Genomic DNA, 21613 nt, shown 5'->3' on the forward strand with positions numbered 1-21613 from the left:
CCATGGAGGAGCGAAAAATCTAGGAGACATCAAATTGAACGTTTGGAGCCAGTTCCAGAGTGGAAAGGCCAGGAATCATGAAAACGGTACTATCATTATCTCCATGGTCGAAAACCCAGAACCCGAGGTTTAAAATTCGACCTTTAGCAGTGCTCCGCCTCCAGCCTCCTTAATAAATCATCTGTAGACAAGCAGTTCTATAAACCGTCTGCTAACTAGCAGAATTACCAGGCTACTGCAACATTGAGAGAGATATTCAATGGCCCAATTCAAAGATTTTGCTCGTATCAACTCACTTTTTCTAGATTCATCTTGGTAACACTATAGTAAAGTGCCATGCGACACCAAAAAAAGACATTTTTTGGTGCAATTTCTGGAGTTAAAAGACTGAGAAATGTAGAAAGGGTACTCCATTGTTGAAAATCCCTTATTAAATGGTAGCTAAAACCACAGTCTAGAATAAAAACTGCCAATTGAAATAAAAAGCTAGGCTATTAAGAATAGTTTTGAATAACAACTGTTATTTATGTTTATCCTATCAGTAAAAGTTAATTACGAAAATGGTTTTCGGAAATTCCAAAAAATCAAAGAACACTCAAGCGTTGTCTGCAATTTTAATGTAATTTTAAGGCTTTGATGTGTTATCTAATGATTTCTTTCCTTTTCTCTGGAGCAACTTCATATGGATGAAGTGGTCATAGAAACTTCAGAAGGGGGTTTATTCGATTGGCAATTAAATGTTCTAGTGTCCTTTTTAAGAGTAATATGTTATCAGAAGGTAGCTATTCCCCTCCCACACCCTTTTTAGCTTCCATCCCCTAAAACACATTCAATCAAAATTTTGAGAAATCAATTTTGTTCAAAATACTATGAAGGTCAAATGACTATACTGCCGGGGAGGACATGACCCCGGCAGCCCCTGAGACAAGGGCTGTAAGTTATGCGAGTTGTCAATTGTGCACATATAGGGTTTGTCTCTGGGAAATGATGTTTGATCCTAGGTCCCCAAAAGGCTTAGGGTACTAATTTGAAATCTTTAGGAAATGATGAGGGGGGGGGGTACAAACAAAATCAAATGACACTTCATACATGCTGCATGTCAAAAGCGCGCATCTGAAATATCTCAGGGACAGCTGAAAAAATTAAGTTGAAACTTCCACGACATATTGAGGGGGTTGAAAAGTGATCGTAGGGCAACATCCCCTGGAACATTTTAGATGACTCCCTCCACACTTATCACAATTCTGAGGCAGCCATTTTGTTCAAAACAGTCAAAAGGTTCAACAACTAAGCCTCCAGGGATGACATGACCCCCCCCCCCCCCTCCCACAGCCCCTGGAAGTTATATTATTTATAGCCCCTGGGGGATATAGGAAAACACAAAAGCACGAAGAACAATAGGGAAATCTTTTTGCAAGACAGTGGAGATAATTTGAATGCATATTTCGGCCCTATGTCCAAGGGCCGTCCTCAGCAAGACAAAAATATATAAAAGAAAAAAGACTCACAACAACATCCGACTAATAAAACCAAAAACTAAAAAAAAATTCCTCAAAGCAGTCCTAGCATCCTTACTTCAGCGAAGTTCAACCAGTCCTGGTTGAACTTCGCTGAAGTAAGGATGCTAGGGCTGCTTTGGGAATTTTTTATTTTTATTTTTTGGTTTTATTAGTCGCATGTTGTTGCGAGTCTTTTTTCTTTTATATATTTTAAAAGAAAAAAGTGTCTTCCATGACTGTGACTGTGTCTTACATGTGGCTATTACATGTGACTGCGACTACTTACGACTAATTTACTAGTATTGAACTAAATCAAGAGTTTATGAGCAGTTAGGTTATCAAAAGGGCTTACAATATCACAGGAATGGTTAAGGTTATGAAGTTGGAAATTTCCGGGAATCCAGGTACTCAAAAGGCATGTCTGCAATATCTCAGGAACTGCTAAGAATATTAAGTTGGACCTTTCAGAGAATGTTAAGGGGGAATTTGCACGAAATCGAAAGACACTAGGTGCATCCAAGTTGTCAAAAGGCATATCTGGGCGCATCTATATTGATCGCAAGAACAGCTATAGGAATTAGGCCTAAGTTGAGACTTTTACGGAATACTAAGAAGGACGTTGGACTGAATCAAACGACACTATATGCATCCAGATTCTCAAAAGACATATCTACAATATTTCAGGAATAGTTAATCGTATTAAATGGAAATTTTCAGAGAATGTTGAGGGGGATGTTGAATTTAATCAATACTCTATGCGGATAAAGGCTGTCAAAAGGGCATATTTGCAATATCTCAGCAACAGTTAATGGCGTTAAATTGAAACTTTCAGGAAAAGCTGAGGAGGATGTTGAACTAAAAGATATTATGGGCATTTAGGTTGTCAATATTGTGTGCAATATCTCAGGAACGATAAGGGTGTTAGTCGAAATTTTCAGGAAATACTGAAGAGAATTTAGAAATAAATCAAAAGGCACTATTTATACCAGGTTGTGAATAAAGTGTATATAAAGCAAAAGAAATCCAAAATGGGTTTGTCTAAGGCCAAACAAAAATACTGAAAAAGAAAGAAAATTTCGAGAGGACAACCACCTCTCTTATTCGGCACGAACAAAAACTTTTAAGGAATATACCCAAAAATGTGGACAAAAAAAACAACGCGGAGAGTCAACGTGAAAAAAAAACCATATAAAAACCCAATAAAAAACACAAAATTAAAAAATGTATAAAATTCAATAAAAGCTAAAATTAGAAGAATTACAACCAAATACCTAACAACCAAAGGTGAGTCACTCACCATTACAGATGATTAGAAAATCAAATCCAAAACTTCTGAACTACTAAAACTTTAAAAGTTTTGACGTATTGAATCAAAATTTTACTTCAAGAACCATTCAAAACCTTGATATCAAATTGAACGAAATTTCTACAATAATTATATTGAATGCAAGCAAAGCCAAGACTCACATCCTCTTATGCAACATAAGAATTTAAATTAGAATCCGATATTTTAATTCTTTAGCCGAAACCTGAAAAAAAAGTTCATATCATCAACCGATAATAAAACTTTGGCAATCAAAAACGAGCGAAAATTAATCTTTAAATGCTTTCCGAAAAATATTTTTTTTAAAGAAAAGTAGAGCCATAACATATTTAAGAAGAGCAGAAATAAAGCACTACAGTAATTCAAATTAAAAATGACCAGAATGGCTATCAAAGGATAAATGAAATCCAAAATGATCAGGAATTAAAATCAACAATCACATCAAACCTGAAGATAACAGATACTGATATAGATGAATAAATCCTAAAACGAGTAAAACTTAATATTAATACTCAAGTCAAACATAAAATAAACAACAATTTGGTTATTTAGCACCCCCTCCCCTTCCCCAACCGTAAATCTTTTAAAGCTTATTACGTCATTTGCGCTTCACCAAAACAAAATATATTTTGAACTTGTTCAATAATTATAACAATGGAAAATAAAAAATTACTCTTCAGTAAGACCTTGAATCACAGAGATTTCCAGGATCAATACCATTATAGATACTCAAGTTATAAACTTAAGTCGGTCTTAACTGTAATATGGCTCTGTATTTTTCTTCGAAAACTATTTACTGGGAAGTTTTTTTTTTAAATAATATATTAAACATTCAGTTTGTCTTCATTAGTTCTTTCCATCACGATTATTTTAGTGATTATACTTTTATTTTTCGTCCATGTTTTGAAAAATAAAGCACAGTGTTCAAAACACATGTACGCTTCAAACATTCCAAATGCAGACAGATAGGGGATCTGCGTGCAATCATGCTAATAATAAAGCCCAAATAATTGATAGTACATTTAAATAAATGTACTACCAGTTTAGTAGTTTAGAAATCCATTAATAGTCATACATATCTCGTACCTGCAAACAGAGGAGATCTGGGGGGGGGGGGGATTCCATCTGATCTAGAGGAACCCCCCCTCATAAAACTTGGACCTATTTTGCCTGTGTCTATAATGATCTACGGTCAAACAGCTACTCTGTTTAAGTCTTTCCAATGCTTAGGTTTATTTTCGGCTTTGCTGTGTGTTGAAGTTCTTTTACAGTCCAATTCAACGTTCTGTATGTGCATAGATATTTTAGCGGTGTCATGCAAGCATTTAATCATCATATTAACTCATCAGTTCTGTTTGTACATCATGATGTACCTGAACAGAAATACCCCCCCCCCCCAATATTGGCCCCTGGAACTTTCCTTCTAAAACAGTGCAGTTTGGGACAACGTAAGCCTGGTAGGGGGTGGAGCTCCCCTCCAGATGTAAGGCGGAATCCACTCAATGTGTGGGTCCCATACTCCTCAAAGTCTGCATTAAGCTATTATTCGGATCTTGCAGTAAAAACGAGAGAAAATATAAATTTTGTGAATCTATATTTTTATGTTCTTTTCTGATCATTAATTTAAAAAGTTTTTCTTACAGAGTTGGTACCTAAATAAATAGAAATTATTGCTTCGCATCATATCTGAAAAACTTTTCCTAATAAACTGATTTTCTGTTCCAAAGTAAAAATATATCTGAGCTCCAGAGGGACAGAATTTACACTGACGAATTATCCAAAGCCCGCTCACTAGGAACACTTCTATAAAAATACCCTAAGGTCCATGTTCCCTATGAAAAAGGCGATTTAGCGACAAGTCTACAACTGTTATTTGCACTTTCTAAGGAACAATCGAAACTTGTCTAATATAGGAAAAGCTTATGTTTCTGATGTATATTTCAATGTAAAAAAAGGCAAATCAAATTTCAAAATGCAATTCGGTAAGCAAATAAAGCTAAATCTCAGCTATCCAATAGTAGTAAAGTTTTCTTCGTGCACTGAAACCGTAGGATTACAGAAAAATAACATACCAAAAACTTGCACAGGGAACATAAACCTTAAAGCATATAAAACGTACAATATTTAGTCATAAAACTGCACTTTCTTTAAACCATCACTTCCTCAAGACACACAACATGCTTATAAAAAAAGGTGACTAAATGTATTTATTTGACAAAACTGTCAATTTTGGCATCGCCGTGGTCAGAACTATTTGGCCTGATGTATCTGGCCGAACACAGCAGGTGTAACACTTGAAAGGTCCAGACTGAGACAACACAAGATTTAAAAGTTTAAGTAAGTTGAAATGTATTGCGAATATGGACAGTGAACCAATACTTACATACTAAGAATTGCTACTTTTTCATATACACGAGACAAAATTGAAGTCCGAATCTAATATCTTAAATAAAAACATATATATATTGACAGGAAGTTGGACAATATTTCTCAATGCTAAACCACAATCCTGAAACATATGCTTAGAAAAAAAAGGAGAAAAAACGTGTTTGCACCTATACTTTGTTCCACGTGTAATTCAAAGTTCTTACGAAAATAGATTTGTATAGGTTCGTCTTTTTCCTTTTTTGTGAGAGAAAGAACAAAAAAATTTTGAGATGAATGTACAATTTGTACATATTAATAAAGAAAAAAAACAACTTTGGGTGGAAACATCAGATCACATGCTTATATCAACAAGGGCGTATTCATCATTTTTGTTCGTGGGGGGAGGAGGTTAAAAAAAGGGTCAAACTTTGTTTATGTGTATTTTATTTCGTTTTTACGAGTCGGACAAAAATTTCCAGGGGTTAAATCCCGTTAACCCCTCCCCCCTCCTCGAATACAGCATTGTAAATCTATACTAAAACTTAATTAAAATGAAATGTGTACTTTACAGCAGACAGTAGGTTTAAAATTCATTCCCGGTTAGATTTTTGACAGTGAATATTCCAAGAACAAATTTCATGACGTTTTGTAGAAATGGAGTTTCATGTGTTTTAGATAATAAAATTGTTTTTAATGAAGATTTTTTAAAGCATATAAATGGTGTTAAATTCTTGGGCTTTAGTCTTGATTTTAATTTAAGTTGGAAATCACATTGTGAACTTGTGGGAGCTAATTCATCTTATCACTGTTATGAGACTAGAAATGCATATGACCTTGCATATGAGCTCCGGAGTACTCAACGTGCCGCGTTTCTGCCTCGTTTTGCGGGACCGGGGGTGTGGAATTCCCTCCCAGATATTATTAGACAAGCTATAATGTAAGCCAGCTCAAGAGTAGATTGAAGCGTTACCTTTTGGTGACAATTGAGAATGATTAGAATGTTGAATGTTATTTTTCTTTATATATTTTTTTGTTTTATGTCGTAGTTGTAGAGCTGTATAAGAATGGATTCGCAGCCATCGTAAACAAACCTTCGGGTTTTTGTAGATGGCTGCTGTAAATTTGTTTGTATTTCTTATTTTAAATAAATTAATTTGATCTGAAAATTAAATTAAAAAAACAACCAAGTTTTTTCAACTGAAAGTAAGAAGCAGCATTTAAACTTAAAACGAACAGAAATTAATACGTATATGAGGGGGTTGCCCCCTCCTCAGTACCTTGCTCTTTGCGCTAAAGTTTGAGTTTTTGTTCCAATTATTTAAGAATGACTTCTGATACACAAGGATTGTTTAATTAGAATAATAAGCTTTTTACAAATTCAAAAACACCTTAGCGTAAAGAGCGAGGTACTGAGGAGGAGGCAGCTCCCTCATATACGTAATAAATTCTGCTCGTTTTAAGTTTCAATGTTACTCCTTACTTACTTACTAGTTGAAAAAAAGTCGTTTTTTATTTAATTTCTGGTAGTTTTTTAATTAATGCTGGGAAATCCAGCTCCCCCTCCCATGGAAAATTTCCTTCCCCCACGAAAACTCATCCATGGAAAGATCCTCCCACCTAAGCACCCCTACCAGAACATCCCCCCAAATATCTTTATACATCCCAATAGCCAATACTATATGCCAGCAATGGGCAATGTTCATAACTTGCAGCCCTTCCTCCAGGGGATGTGGGGGTCAAGTCATCCTCAAAGGCAGAGTTATTAGATCTATCGATCATCCTGAAGAAAATCGTTATCTCAAAACTTTGATCAGACAATTTTGGGTAAAAAAAGGGGGTGGGAGGGGGGCTAGGTGCCCTCCAGTATTTTGATCACTTAAAAAGGGCACTAGAACTTTTAATTTCCGATCAAATGAGCCCTCTCCCAATCTTATAGGATCACTGGTTCAATACGACCACCCCCGGTGAAAACAAACAAATAAACATGCATATATGATTTTGCTGCTGGCAAAAAATTCAAAATTTTACATTTTTGTAAATAGGAGCTTGAACCCTCTACAGTAGGCTTCTCTGATATTTTGAATCTCATGGTGTAATTTCCATTAAGATCACTTGGTTTCTTAAGGATGTTTCCCCCCTTTTTCAAATATTAGGCAGATTTTCTTAGGTTTGTAACTTCTGATGGGTAACGTTAAACTCAATGAATTTTATATATTTTGAATAAACATCAAAATTCGATTCTTTTGATGTATCTATTATTATCAAGACTCTATTTCCTACAGTTTTGGTAATCGTATTCAAGGTTCCATTCCTAAAGTTTGTCTTTACTTGTACAAAGTTAAAGTACAGCTGAAAAGTTTTTTTTTATGATAATTAGGACAATTTGGGCCAATAGAACAAAATCCAAACAGTAATGCTGAAATGGAGTTGGGTTAAAACTGAATTTACAAAGATGGTATAATCAGGCCAAAATTCAAAACCTGTCCACCATTTAAAAAAAATCATTTTGTTATATTTCTTCTATTATGTGAATTATTACATCTTTAGTTTGCAAGGTGTCTTACTGGAAAAAATCTAGTGACTTTCAAAGTGAAGGTAGGGATTTTTTTTTTAATTTGAGAAAAACTCGCAGTAAAGATATGCCAAGGAGTTTCATCCTACTAGCACCAATAATTTTTCAGTTCATGACAATTCATTGCCTTGTTGGAGGAGGGGAGGTAGTAATTTGAAAACTACCAAATATTTAAAGTATTTCCATCTGAGAAGAGGTGGAAATTACAGAACTGTTTATAATTTAGAGATTTAATCATGAAAGTTTCATTTACCTATCATGATAGTTTTCCAATTCACTAAAAGCTGATCTTTCCCACCTTTACTTTTATCAAACAGTTTGTGGTAACGAACTGTAAGTAAGGAGCGACCCAGCTCAATAGTAACCAAAACTCTAAAAAACGGAATTTTGATACCAATAGAAAGCCTACATCAAAAGAATCAGATTTTTATGCTGATTTCAAATATATGTAAGTCCGCAAGTTTAATCTTACCCATCAAAAGTTATGCGCCTGAGAAAATTTGCCTTATTTTCAAAAAAGGGGAAAACAACCCCTAAAAGGCATATAGCTTCAATAAAAATCACACCATCAAAATCAGCATATCAGAGAATCCTACTATAGAAGTTTCAAGCTCCTATGTGCAAAAATGCGGAATTTTGTATTTTTTGCCAGAAGAAAGATCACAGATGCGTGTTTTTTTTTTGTTTATTTCCCAAGGGCGATCATAACGACCCAGTGGTCCTATAATATTGCGGGATGGCCCATTCGAACGGAAAATAAAAGTTCTAGTGCTCTTTTTAAGTGACCAAAAAACATGTGAGAGTAACTAGGCCCCCTCCCACGCTCATTTTTTTCCAAAGTCAACTAATCAAAATTTTGAGATAGCCATATTGTTCAGCAATAGTCGAAAATCTAACAAATATTTCTTTGAGGATGACTTAATCCCCCACAGTTCCTGGGGGAAGGGCTGCAAGTTAAGAACTTTGCCCAATGTTTACATATAGTATTGGGTATTGAGAAGTATACAGAAGTTTTCAGGGGGGATTTTTTCTGGTATTTGGGGGGGGGGGGTCGGGTGTTATGTGAGAGGATCTTTCCATGGAAGAAGTTTTCATGGGGGAAGAAACATTGCTGCAAAGGGGGTGCTGGATTTCCCAGCATTATTAAAAAAAAAACAATCAGAAATTAAATTTGAAAAAAACATTTTTTTCAACTAAAAGTAAGGAGCAATATCAAAACTTTAAACGAACAGAAATTATTACGTATATGATTGGGTTTGCCCCCGAGTCAATACATGGCTCTTTACGCTAAAGTTTTTTTGTACTTTCATCAGAGCTATTTATTCTGATTAATGGCCTTTGTGATTAAGACTTCATTCTTAAAAAATTGGAACAAAATTTGAACTTTAGTGTAAAGAGCGAGGTATTGACTAGGAGGCGGACCCCCTAATATACATAATAACGAATATAGAAGTTCGTTACGTAAGTTAATTCGTAAGCTACGTCAGATCAAAATTTCGAGAAAGCCATTTAGCAAAAAAAGTAAAATTAATATGCAAATTTGATTTGATCAAAATTATAATTTGGGATGTGCATTACTACTCCAGTTAACAAGCGTGTCCAATTAGTTTTGAAATCTTTGCAACATGTGAGCAACACAAGGCATAAGAGGTTTTAAAAATTTACCATATTCTACTTTATTCCAAAGGCTTAAAATACCATCTCTCACATATTAACATAAGCAAGTAGACATACTAATGATGTATAAATTGATTTGCAACCATGATATCACCCTAAACCTGTTCTAGATAGATAGCTCCTCAAGAACAAGAGGGCATCATCTGAAGATCTACCAGGAACATGCTAATACCAGACTGCAAGACCATTTTTTCTCTAACTATGTAGTAGGTCTACATAACCCCCTTAGCAAGAATACAGTCATGTCCCTTAATACTGAAGCATTCAAGCAAGCTGTCAACAGGGATTAGAGAAGTAAGTCATGGCATACAGTTTGCAATACACCCAACAACCTGATTCATCATCATCATTAACTGGCATCTACAGGATTTGTTGCTGGCAAGTGTGATTAAGATAACTAGGGCTCTAATTCCTTATTCTATGCTCTTTCCAAATATTGTGGTTGCATTTCTGATAATAACCCTTCCCACTTAAGGTCCCAGATAACTTCAACAGCTCAAAGTGTATAGCCATAATGCATGAAATAGCTACTCCCCCCTCCCTTGAATGGCTGTGCTTGTCTATTGATGATGAATGAATTATGACAAATGAAACTCAGAGAGGAAAGAAAATAAAAAAATGAAAAATAAAATCGAAAAAGGTGAAAAAACGAGGGTTTTGTCAGCCAGTGGCAAACCATGAAGCAGAAGAAATAAGCAAATATTTCGACAAGGACCTCCGCCAAGTCGTCCCCAGTGCTAAACAAAAAAGAAAGAAAAGAAAAAGAAACCAAAAAAATCAAACCTTTCAAAGTTGGAATTATGCCATTATATATATGGTCATGAATGGTGTGATAGTTAGAACTCCTAGCAGAAACATGTGTTAAGGACATATTTAGGATATTAGCCTACTTAATATTAGATACCAGAATAGCAGAGATTGGAGGGAGAGATTGGATTGGAGCAGAGATTTACCACAAATAAAATTTGTGGTAAAAAAATACAAAGAAGTATTTTCTGAGGGGGAGGGGGGGGGTATTTTCCACAGGGGTAATCGCCAGGGGGGAGGGGTAAATGTGTGCCACCAGACTGATCATGATACCTTTAGACGGATCATATTTCAAACAGTGAGTGGTACAAAAATGTGATTCTATACCAGTATAGAAAAGCCAAGAGTTTTACTATAAAAGCCAAGAGTTTTAGAGTTTATATTAATGACCTTTGTAGAGCTTCAAGTCATGTGTCTTGTTACTTGTAGACCTTGATACTTATGGTACTAAAGGAATTCTACCATGTTTTGCTGCTGATGCTCATTTTACTTTAGCTGCTAGAACAGAAAATGAGTTGATGACTATATTGAAACAAGGTATTTCTTCGATTGAAAAGTGGATACAAGTAAATAAACTGAAACTGAATCATAATAAGTTGAATTTTTTAATTTATGGTAGAATTACTGGATATTATCCATGGATTAATAAGATAGAAGTAGGACACCATACTATTGTAAGATCTACTAGTACTAGATACCTAGGTGTTATTATTGACAAAAGCCTTCGTTTTAAAGACCATATTGCATCTGTTAGCAGCAAATTGTCTTGTAATATTGGTATTATGCGTAATTTATGTATCTTTTTCCATGTGAAATTCTGAGAATATTGTATTTTTCTATGGTTTCCCCCATATTTCATTTACTGTTGTATGGTTTGGTTGAAAACATTTGCAACTCACCTCCATCTGCTTTGTGTAATGCAGAATATGGCAATTAGAGTTTTGTATGGTAATCAAGTTGACCTATCTGTATTGGCAAGGCATCTTTACCATGAGTATAAAATTCTACCATTGGCAGGAACATGCATATTCTATAATGCTTTGTTTATGTTTAAATATTTAGTTTTGGAGTCACCATCATGTTTTTCAGGAATGTTAAGTCTTGCATCTACTATTCACAATCATTTGACAATCTTCTCAGTTGATGCAAAGACCAGCTATAGCCATGTCTAGGTTTTCAATTCGCCAGTTTTAACAAAAATTGTTTTAGTATCTTGTTTTTTTTTGGGTTTATTGATTTATTAGGAGGGTTTTCTCCTGCACAAGCTTGCTTCAGGGAATCAATGATGTATACTTTATTTTTTAAATAAACCCACTGTTACTTACTTATAAAAAAAGAATAGTTTTAAATACTAATTAGTATTAATTTTACTATTCAATTTAAGCCATTTATTTGTAATTTATTTAGAATTATTTGTTGATTTATTAAAAGATCAATATTTTTAATTCACAAATTCTGGTATATTGACTAAACTCCTGTTCAGGTTTAAGCTAAAAGTTAAGTTTCATTATCATGAAAGAAAAGCAAGCAAAATTCCTAATGGGATAAGACCTTATAGGATACAACCAATACAATAGACACAGGATGATCATTATAGACTTAAGCAAAACTAGAATCTTACCCCTTAACTAGGATTACATTTTAAAAATTAGGAAAAAGAATAGAAAAATTAGATTTACATTTTTAGCTTGACAAAATATGAGCAAAAACCAAGACAAAACTGACTCCTGGTAGGGCACAATGCTATATATATATATATATATATATATATATATATATATATATATATATATATATATATATATATATATATATATATATATATATATATATATATATATATATAGGTGAGAGAGGGGCGATGCCGCACGGGGGCGACTCCGTACGTTTGACCTGTCGTCTAAAGTTTTTGAGCTTCAAAAAATTCACGCTAGATGCCCTTCATGTAACGCTCATTTGGCGCAAGTTTTAAATTTTGGAGAAAAGAGACAACCGAGAAAAGAGGTAAGGAAGTTTTTATATGCTTGCTGGAAATCCTGACACATGTAGTATTTGTCAAATATTTTCTAAGTTTTTGTAGCTCTTGAGCCGTGAGTTAGCAGGATCAGACAAGGTATACCCCTGCTATTTGTATGGTAATTTTCATCAGTAAATATCAGGCTGTTATCTACAAAAAAAAATATTTCAAAAAGGAGTCAACATGGGGTAACGCCGGACACTTTTTTGGGGGTGATTCCGGACACTTTTCGTTGTGTCCGGTTTCACCCTGTACTGACGGAAATCTTTCATAAGTTGGAAAATGGAACTATATGTAGCTGGAAGCAGAATATTGGTAAAATTGATTGTATTCCTGTTGTCTTATAGAAAAACTGAAGTGATTTGTTTTGACTATCAAACTTTGTTTTCAACATTTACACTTAGAAAAAAGTTACCCCTTGCCTTACAGCCTAGCCTACTTAAACATAACTACTCTGTGTAACAATCTTTGTCTTGAATCAAATTGGTCCAAAATTAAGTCTGCCTATGATTTAGATACTTTGTTCCAACTTTAAGATCCTGTGTTCAAGATTGGACAGCATTTTCTATGATTTGGCTAAGCTTAACCTTTAATTTCTATCCGAAATTAAGGTGTACTTTTGACTGTCTATGCATTTAAAATAGTCTCGACATGTCACTGTTTATGGCAAAAATATTCAAGCTAATCTTAATCGAATATTCTTCAATACTTTCTAACTGGTGTACGGTACCAATAAACCTTACCCCCCCCACCCACCCCTCCTTGTTTAAAATACATACTCTGAATTGTATACATTCAATGGATTATTGTCTTATATATTATAATGCTTAGTTTTATAATATATATGATTTGAACTTATAATTAGACAGTGATCATTCAAAAGGAGTCATGTGACATTTATATAAGCTTAGATTTACAGTACACCTTCACAGCTAAGCAGATCAGTTCCATTCATTTTCACCCATCATATTTAAAAATAATACTTATTATTAAATGATTTACTATTATGTTGAACAATAAACATTTGTTCAATGCCTACTTATATTAGAAAGATAAACAGTAGCGTCTAAGGCTGTATCCAAGGGGGTAGAGGGTTTGAAACCCCCCGAAATGTTTTTCCAACTTGTAGAAATGTAAGAAAAATGAATATAAACAAATGATTGAAGTGGTTTTTTTGTTTAATGTTTTGTATTATAATGTTAAACTAAACATTACGCTGCCTGCAGGCATCTTTCCATTCTATGCCTCAAAGCACACCTCAAAGCATGGCGTGACCTGTGTTAATTTCTATGTTGTTCTCTTGAGGTTCTGACAATTATGATTTTCTTTTACAGATGGTTTGCACCTACATTCGAAAGGGGAGTGGTCCTCCTGATTGGGAATTAGTCAGGCGTGCTGTTATTAAATTTATACATGGGAAGTTGTCTTTCCGAGCAACAGCAGAAGAATTTTCCCTGAAGAAGAGTACCCTTGTGGATGCTGTGAAACAATACAAGGCAAAAATGCAAATTCTCGAGCAGAGTGGTGCTAGTGGTAGCAATTTTGACAATGACATTGTTCAGAAGAGCACTAAGTTTGTTTTTACTTCCAAACAAGAGAAAGAGCTTGCTGCATACCTCGAAAAATGCTCACTACTTAACCATGGGCTGACTCCCTATGTAACAAGAAAGTTAGCCTACCAATGGGCAATAGCATTGAAGATAAAATTCCCATCAAGCTGGAAAGTTAATGAGAGCAGGAATGGGTTGGCTAAAAGGTTTCCTCAAGCAGAACGCCAGTTTGTCCATCAGAAAACCCGAAAATACAAGCCAGAGTTGTGCTGCTGGCTTTAATGCTATTGTAATTGGTGTCTTCTTTATAAATCTTCAGGAGTTATATTGCAAGTATAATTTTCCTCCTGGTCGAATTTGGAACTGTGATGAAACAGGAGTAACCACACTTGTTCAGGCCCCAAAGGTGATTGCTAAAAGGGGAGCAAAACAGGTGGCACAAACTGTGTCAGCAGAAAGAGGGGAAAATACCACAATGCTATGCTTTGTATCTGCAATTGGTCAGACAATTCCACCAGTGTTTGTTTTCCAAGAGTCAAAGCTCCAGAAAGGATGAATCAAGATGGACCACCAGGATGCATTGGCTTAGCCCATCGCAGTGGATGGATGACTTTGGACAATTTCCTTTGTTCCATGGAACACTTTCTAAAAGAGGTCAAACCCAGCAAAAAAGACCCTGTTTTACTCTTGTTTGACAATCATGAAAGCCATATTTCAGTAGAATTAGTTTCCTTCTGTAAAGATAACAGCATCCACCTCCTAACCTTTCCTCCCCATTGCTCCCATCGTCTCCAACCCCTTGATGTCTCAATGTATGCACCATTGAAGCATGCAATCAGGGAGTCATTTGACAATTGGATGCAATTAAACCCTGGTCAGAGAATTTCAATACATGAAATAGCAAAATTGTGTAAGCATCCCTTTCTCGAAAAGCTGAATCCTCAAAACATCACAGCTGGTTTTGAGAAGGCAGGAATTTGGCCTTTAAATCCAAATGTGTTCACAGAGATCGATTTTCTGCCAGCTGAGGTGACAAACCCCCCAGATCCAGCTGAACAGATTGCCCCAGAAACTTCCAATATGGATGACCCTCACCTTGGTTTATTTTGTGATTCATCTCCTGTCATGATAGGTCAACAGCAGTCAAACTTACCTACAGCAGTAGCTCCTGAAAGCATCAGACCATATCCAAAGGCAAAAATGCAAGTGGGTCTGCGCAAAAACCGTAAAAAAGGCAAAAGTAGAATTCTGACAGAAACGCCAGAAAAAAGGGCACTAGAAGCAGAGACTGAGCTAAGGCTTGCTAAGAAAAAGAAAAAGTTGCTAAAAAAGTCAAAGGTTTCACTCATGGCTGACAAAACTAGAGACAGCATTTCAGACATAGATATACAGCTCAATGACGAGTCAGATGACGAGTCTTTACATTGTGGAAGTATCAGTGAGTTTGAGACAGATGAAGAATTATCTTGTGGAAATTTTGTGCTTGTGAGGTTTATGGTTGGAAAGAAGCGAAACTCTGCTGTTTACTATGTTGGTGAAATTGAAGAAATAAGTGGAAGAGTAGCAGAAATAAACTACCTGCACAAGTCTGGTGGGAAGTTCATCTTCCCTGAATGTTAAGATTGTGCAGAAACTGACTTTCAAGACATTATCATGAAGCTTCCCACACCAGTGTCAGTAGGAGGAACTGGGCAAACAGCCAAAGCTCTTGCATTTGGCTGTGATTTGGCCCAATTTCCTATAAAATAAATGTAAGTAAAGCTTACCAAAATGGTAAGCTTTATCAAGCTTGCACATTATTGCTAGGGTATAAGAATGCCCTTGAAAGTATTTACTCTACACCCTAAATTGGGTCCTGGTTTTGGTCTCCTTTAGATAGATAAATAATGACCTATATTGAGCTAATCTAAGATCTAAGAATTGAATTAAATTCTGAATTGATTCTAAACAAGATTCATAGCAGTTCTTAAAGATAAAACAAAAATAAGAAAGTCTTTTCCTTTGATTAGTTCTTACACTTCTATTTTCTTTCTACTCTGGTTTAAATTCCAGGGGGGAGGGACATGGCCCCCCTGCCCCGCCCCTGCAGGCACCCATGCCCTGAATTGGTATTTATAGGGGTGGGGGTAAAATTCATTTATGACAAATATGATTGTTATATTTGGAAAAAGCATAAAAAAGGGCATTGAATAGTATGTTTAATTTATTTGTAAGTCAATAATATGAACTGCTGACGTTTCATCAAGCTTGTCTCACTATTGCTAGGGCATAAGAATGCCCTTGAGAGTATTTACTCAACACCCTAAATTGGATTTTGGTCTCCTTTAGATAGATAAATAATGACTAAATATTGAGTTTTAAGATTGAACAATTGAATAAAATTCTAAATTGATTCTAAACAAGTTTCATAGCAGTTCTTAAAGACAAAACAAAAATAAGTCTTTCCCTTTGATTATTTGTTACACTTCTATTTTCTTCCTACTCTGGTCTAAATTTCAGGGGGGGCAAGGTCCCCCTGCCCCCTACAGGCGCCCATGCCCTTAATTGGTATATATAGGGGTGGAGGTAAAATCTATTTAAGACAAAAATGATTGTTACAAGGCATGTTTTTTAAGTAAGTACTGTTGTGTGATTCTGCTGCTGCAGTGCTATGGTGGGCGTTCTGCACATGCGCGCTGGTTACCTACAACTCTTGTCTACGCACTGACGCCATTACAGTCTGATTCTTCATTGTATACGTTGTTTACTGAGTGTTTAAGATGCCTCCAACAATCGTCAATCCCGTGGATTGTGAGGTACGGGCTGTTATACAATTTCTTAGTGCTAAAGGCGTAAAACTGATCGATATTCATCATGAGATCTGTGAAATTTACGGACACAACATTATGAGTGACATGGGTGGCCTTCGTCACACCAGAATCAAAACAACAATCCATGGAATGGCGACATTCATCATCACCCAAAAAAGTGAAGTTTGAGCAAACAATTTCTGCCAGGAAAATCATGTGCACAGTAATTTGGGACAAAAAAAGGAGTATTGCTAGTGAAGTTTCTGCCTCGTAATGAGACAATCAATGCAGCATCTTATTGTGAGACATTGAACAATCTGTGTCATGCAATCCAGAACAAGACATGGCAAGTTGAGTAAGGGTGTCATTTTGCTGCATGATAATGCCCCTCCACATGTGGCTAATTGGACCAAAGATCTCATCAAATCTTTTCAATGGGAAACTCTAGATCATCCACCATACAGCCCTGATCTGCCGCTCAGCAACTACCATTTTTTCCTGCACTTGAAGAAACACCTGGGTGGTCAGCGTCTTCAAGACAATAACGAACTCAAAACAGTTGTGATACAAATCAGGCGGCAAAATTTAATAAGGAGGGTATTGAAAAACTGGTGCCACGTTATGACAAGTGCCTCAATATTCACATAAATTAATTAGAAAAGTAGATTAAGGTACAGGCTTTCATTTAAAAATAAAATTATTGCAATATCTTTGCACGTCTTTTTTTAATTCCAAAACAGTACTTACTTAAAAAACAAGCCTCGTATATTTGGAAAAAGCATAAAAAAAAGGCATTGAATAGTATATTTACTTTATTTGTAAGTCAATAATATGAACTGCTGAAAATTTACCCAATAGTCCCACCTTCTTGGTGAAATTTCACTAATAATCTGTCAGAATAAATTAAAAATATAGTCTCTATTTTGACTAGCAATTGAAAAAAAAATTATATTTAATATTTGTGATTTGTAGAATAAATGTCAAGAAATAACAGTTACATTTTCAGAATCAGAAGCAAATCAGCTCTCTTTTAATATATGAACAAAACTGAAACACTGAAAGGATATATACATCAAAATAGAATAATTGGTAGCCTATTTCCAAAATGAGGTCCTTATAGGCAGGAGCATCCCAAGGCTATTTCACCACTGAGGGGGGGCTGGTGATCTTTGTAAATTTCACCAAATTGCTACATGATTTATGCCAAATTTTCAGCAGAAATCAAGAATTTTGCTAAATTTCAGCCAATTTTGCAAAATTTATACTGAAATTTTGCCTTCAGTGAAAATTAAAAAAAAAAATGCCAAAGAAGCTGGGGGGGGGACACTCCAGTAAAGTTCTACGAAATCATATTATTGAGTTAGGACAAAAGTGAATACACAATTCAATGCCTTTTTTTATGCTGATTACAAATATAATAATCATTTCTATCAGAAATGAATTTCAGCCCCCCCCCCCCTATATATGCCAATTCAGGGTTAGGTTAGGTATAGCCTATATAGGGGGGGGGGCTGAAATTCATTTCTGATAGAAATGCTTATTAGATTCATAATCAGCATAAAAAAAGGCATCAAATGGTGCATTCACTTTAGTCCTAACTCAATAATATGATTTTGTAGAACTTTACCAGCACTCCTCCTGGCCCCCTCAGGATGGTCCTGCTTGTAGGTAGGCCTAAGTCAATAAACTAGTAATTTCAAATGTTTGATCTTAAATAATTTTAATAGCCTAATAGCCTAACCATATTGATGCATAGCTTAGGTTTTTAGCTATTCATTGACATATGCAATTCTTCTCAATTCCTATTTGGTAATTAGGTGTAAGAGTTTTAGTTTTCAGCCTAATTCTGTTCAATTGGATGGGCTACTAGGCTAGGCCTAGCTTTCAAACCTAGCCTACTGGAATGGCAAACTGAGGTCTGGGGGCAGTGGCCCCCTGCCCTGTAGAAAACTATACCCCTGGGTAAAATTCTACTTTAGTTACTTTTGACTATCTTGGAAAGGGGTTAGGTTAAGAAAATGAAACTTTCAGGGATGGGTCTACAGGCTAAAGTATGTCCTGGGAAGATATTTTGAAGTACTCACCTCCACTCCTTCTCCCTCTAGAGGGTCCTGACCTTTGATGACCTTTAAAAATATGTGAGGTATAAAAGTGAAACCTTGCAAAATGGATCTTCTGCTTAAATGAAGTACAACAAAATTGTTTTCAGCTTCACAACTTTGCTCAATCCCAATTTATAAGGTTTTAAAGATATGCAAATATATTTCCTAAATTTTGGAAATAAACTATTTATATGTCTTAAAATTCTGCTCAAATAACTGAAATTGCATTTTCAGAGCTAAAACCAGAGAAAAATAAACTGATAACTGAAAATTAAGGTAAAATGTTGTTTTGTCAAAATTTCAATGGGTATAGACCTGTCATGTAGGCAAATTTCATGACCCTTTAGAGGGAGAAGGAGTGGAGGTAGGTACTTCAAAATACCTTCCCGGGACATACTTTAGCCTGTAGACCCATCCCTGAAAGTCTCATTGTCCTAACCTAACCCCTTCCCAAGATAGCCAAAAGTAGCTAAAGTAGAATTTTACCTACCCCTGATTTGTAGATCAGTAGTATAAACTCCATCTTTGCTGGGCTAGCCTACATCTGGGACAATCAGGGGGGTGGGGGCAATATCAGAAGTGACCATGATATTTGGAAAGGGCATAAAAAAGGGAAAATGGTATTGCTTTTCTTTTACTAATAGTGGTGCTTCTAGACTGTTGGCTAAATTTGAGTTGGCATAGGCTACCAAAAACAAGCAACAACTGGGCCTACCACCTGTGGGTCAATCAACAATGAACCAGTCCTAGAAAATACAAATACCTACTTACAGAATTATACGTCTTTTAAGACTAATATAAACCAATAGTTATGATACACTCTTAATAAAGACATGTTTCATAGAAATAATCCATATTTTAAAATTCTGTCACTTTAGCTTTCGTGAGATGATGATAACGGTGTAAAATTAATTTTGGTGCCTATGGAATATGTGAGGCTGTCCTCTATTAACTCTTTAAGGTACTCTTAAACATTAGATGGCAAGTAAAGTCTCCTTCGAAAACCAGTTTATCAAGTAAATTTTCCTTGAGTTTTTGCCACTAAGCCTAATAAATAAAAAGAAGAACCGTTCTACTTATACATCTTGCGAGATAGTTACTGTATATGAAACTAACTAAAAAAAAGGAATTTTATAAAAATTTTGAACGTATGGTCTAAAACAAGCTTCCATTGGATTCAGTTATCATTTCATCGCCTCTTAAAAAATATCATTTGTCGATGAGCCTAATTAGTGATTGACCGTATGTGAAGAAATTCATCTAGAATGTACTAGCAGGAAAATATGAAATCTGAATTTGTACGCTCCTGAGATAGGAGGGAGTGAAATTGAGTCGGCCGAAAAGGAAAATAGACGATTTTAAACAGGACATTAAAATAAAATTCTTCCTAGAAATTTGAATGATGATCAGTAGAGCTTATTTATTTTAGGATTTTTGATGAGCAGCTTTTTTTTTGAATAAACTGGTCCATTCCTTGTGTTACCCTGGAAAGAAAGTTAACTACAAAATTCACTGTATCTGAAAACACAATCTATGCAAATAAAAGAAAGTTAAATTTTTGTCGTGCCAGGGCCGGGTCGACTAGGTGCGGGACCTGATTGAATTTTTTTTTGGGTCCCCCTTCATATATTACATTTTTAACTGTCTCACAATATTTCTTCATAGAAATCTATTGTGCTACGATTCTTGTAATCATTTAAAAGATGTGAAAGGTTTTCTTTAACATCTCCATTGGTATCTAAAAAGTACATTTCGCCATATGAATATGGTTAAAGATCACCTTTTGAGGTCTGTGATGGGTGTACTGGTAAATTGATTTTGTGATAAATTTGTCCAGCTATTTTGAAGCTGAAAACATTACGACTATTTTTGGTTCGATCATCGCTTAAGGTGAATGAAGCTAAAGCAAAACGTGAGTTCCAGTTTCACATTTGTTTGTGGAACTCTTTAGAGAGCAAGTGATGTCCTATAACAGGTCAAACAAATTACTTTGGAAATTGCTGATGCAGGAATGCAATTCGACGAAGCAGGCAGCAGCCCAAAAGTAAATCATCTTTGTTGGCTACTTTTCCTGTGGGATTAATTAAAAAAAAACTTTCCGAAAAATAAGTTTTTCAGAGAAAAGTAAAGGCCATTTTAAACTTAAGCTCAGCAGATACAAATACCTCTTAAAATTCAAACTCAAAACGACCAGAAATTACTATTAAAGAATAAATGAAACCCAAAATAAACAAAAAATTAAATAACCAAACATAGCAAAAAACATACAACAAGTAATAATACAAATGAATAAATAGATCATAAAGCGAATAATGCTTAGATTGAATATGAAAATCAAGCTTAAAACGAAAAAAAATATTTTGCTATTGAAGTATAAATGAAACTTAAAACAAACAGAAATTAAATAAACAATCAATGCAAACAAACATACAACAGATAACTATGTAAATGAATGAATAATGTCTTAAAACGACTGAAACTTAAAGTGAAAATGCAAATAAAGCTTGAAACGAACAAAAATCACTACAAACAGGAGTTTGGGTATCGCCTCCTTCTCTCATTGTAAAAGTCTAAAACCTACTGCGTCATTTGAAGTAGGTATTTAGATACAAATACCTGCAGATACAGGTATTTGTATCTGCTGAGCTTAAGTTTAAAATGGCCTTTACTTTTCTTTGAAAACTTTTTTTTGGAAAGTTTTTTTTTTAAATAGTGTTTGTTCGGTTTTGATTGAAAAAGTTTTAAGTTTTTAAAAATTCGTTATTTCAAAATCAAACTTAAAAAAAAAAAAAAAAATTTCATCAAAGTATCAAAACTAGTATCAAAGTAAAAATATCAAAGGGCAAAAAATGGATTTTTATCAACCTCGGAGTTTTTATTATCTGATGTTTGAACTATTTTTAACAAAA

At 35.0% G+C, this 21613-nt stretch overlaps 1 protein-coding gene across 3 annotated transcripts in view; it reads right to left on the minus strand.

Annotated features, from left to right (window-relative positions):
- The window catches only part of LOC148946777 (uncharacterized), a 196655-nt gene extending 177062 nt beyond the window's left edge, over positions 1-19593 (minus strand). For 2 of the 3 annotated variants that reach the window (XM_089096596.1, XM_089096598.1), the window contains exon 1: positions 19476-19593. The gene's annotated coding sequence lies outside the window, so the exon portion shown is untranslated. The remainder of the gene's footprint in view (positions 1-19475) is intronic. The other variant, XM_089096597.1, reaches the window with a different exon arrangement.
- Positions 19594-21613: the final 2020 nt, after the last annotated feature.

The sequence above is a fragment of the Artemia sp. Qi Xiang Cuo genome, chromosome 11 (assembly GCF_049724085.1).
Source record: "Artemia sp. Qi Xiang Cuo chromosome 11, ASM4972408v1, whole genome shotgun sequence".
NCBI lineage: Eukaryota > Metazoa > Arthropoda > Branchiopoda > Anostraca > Artemiidae > Artemia > Artemia sp. Qi Xiang Cuo.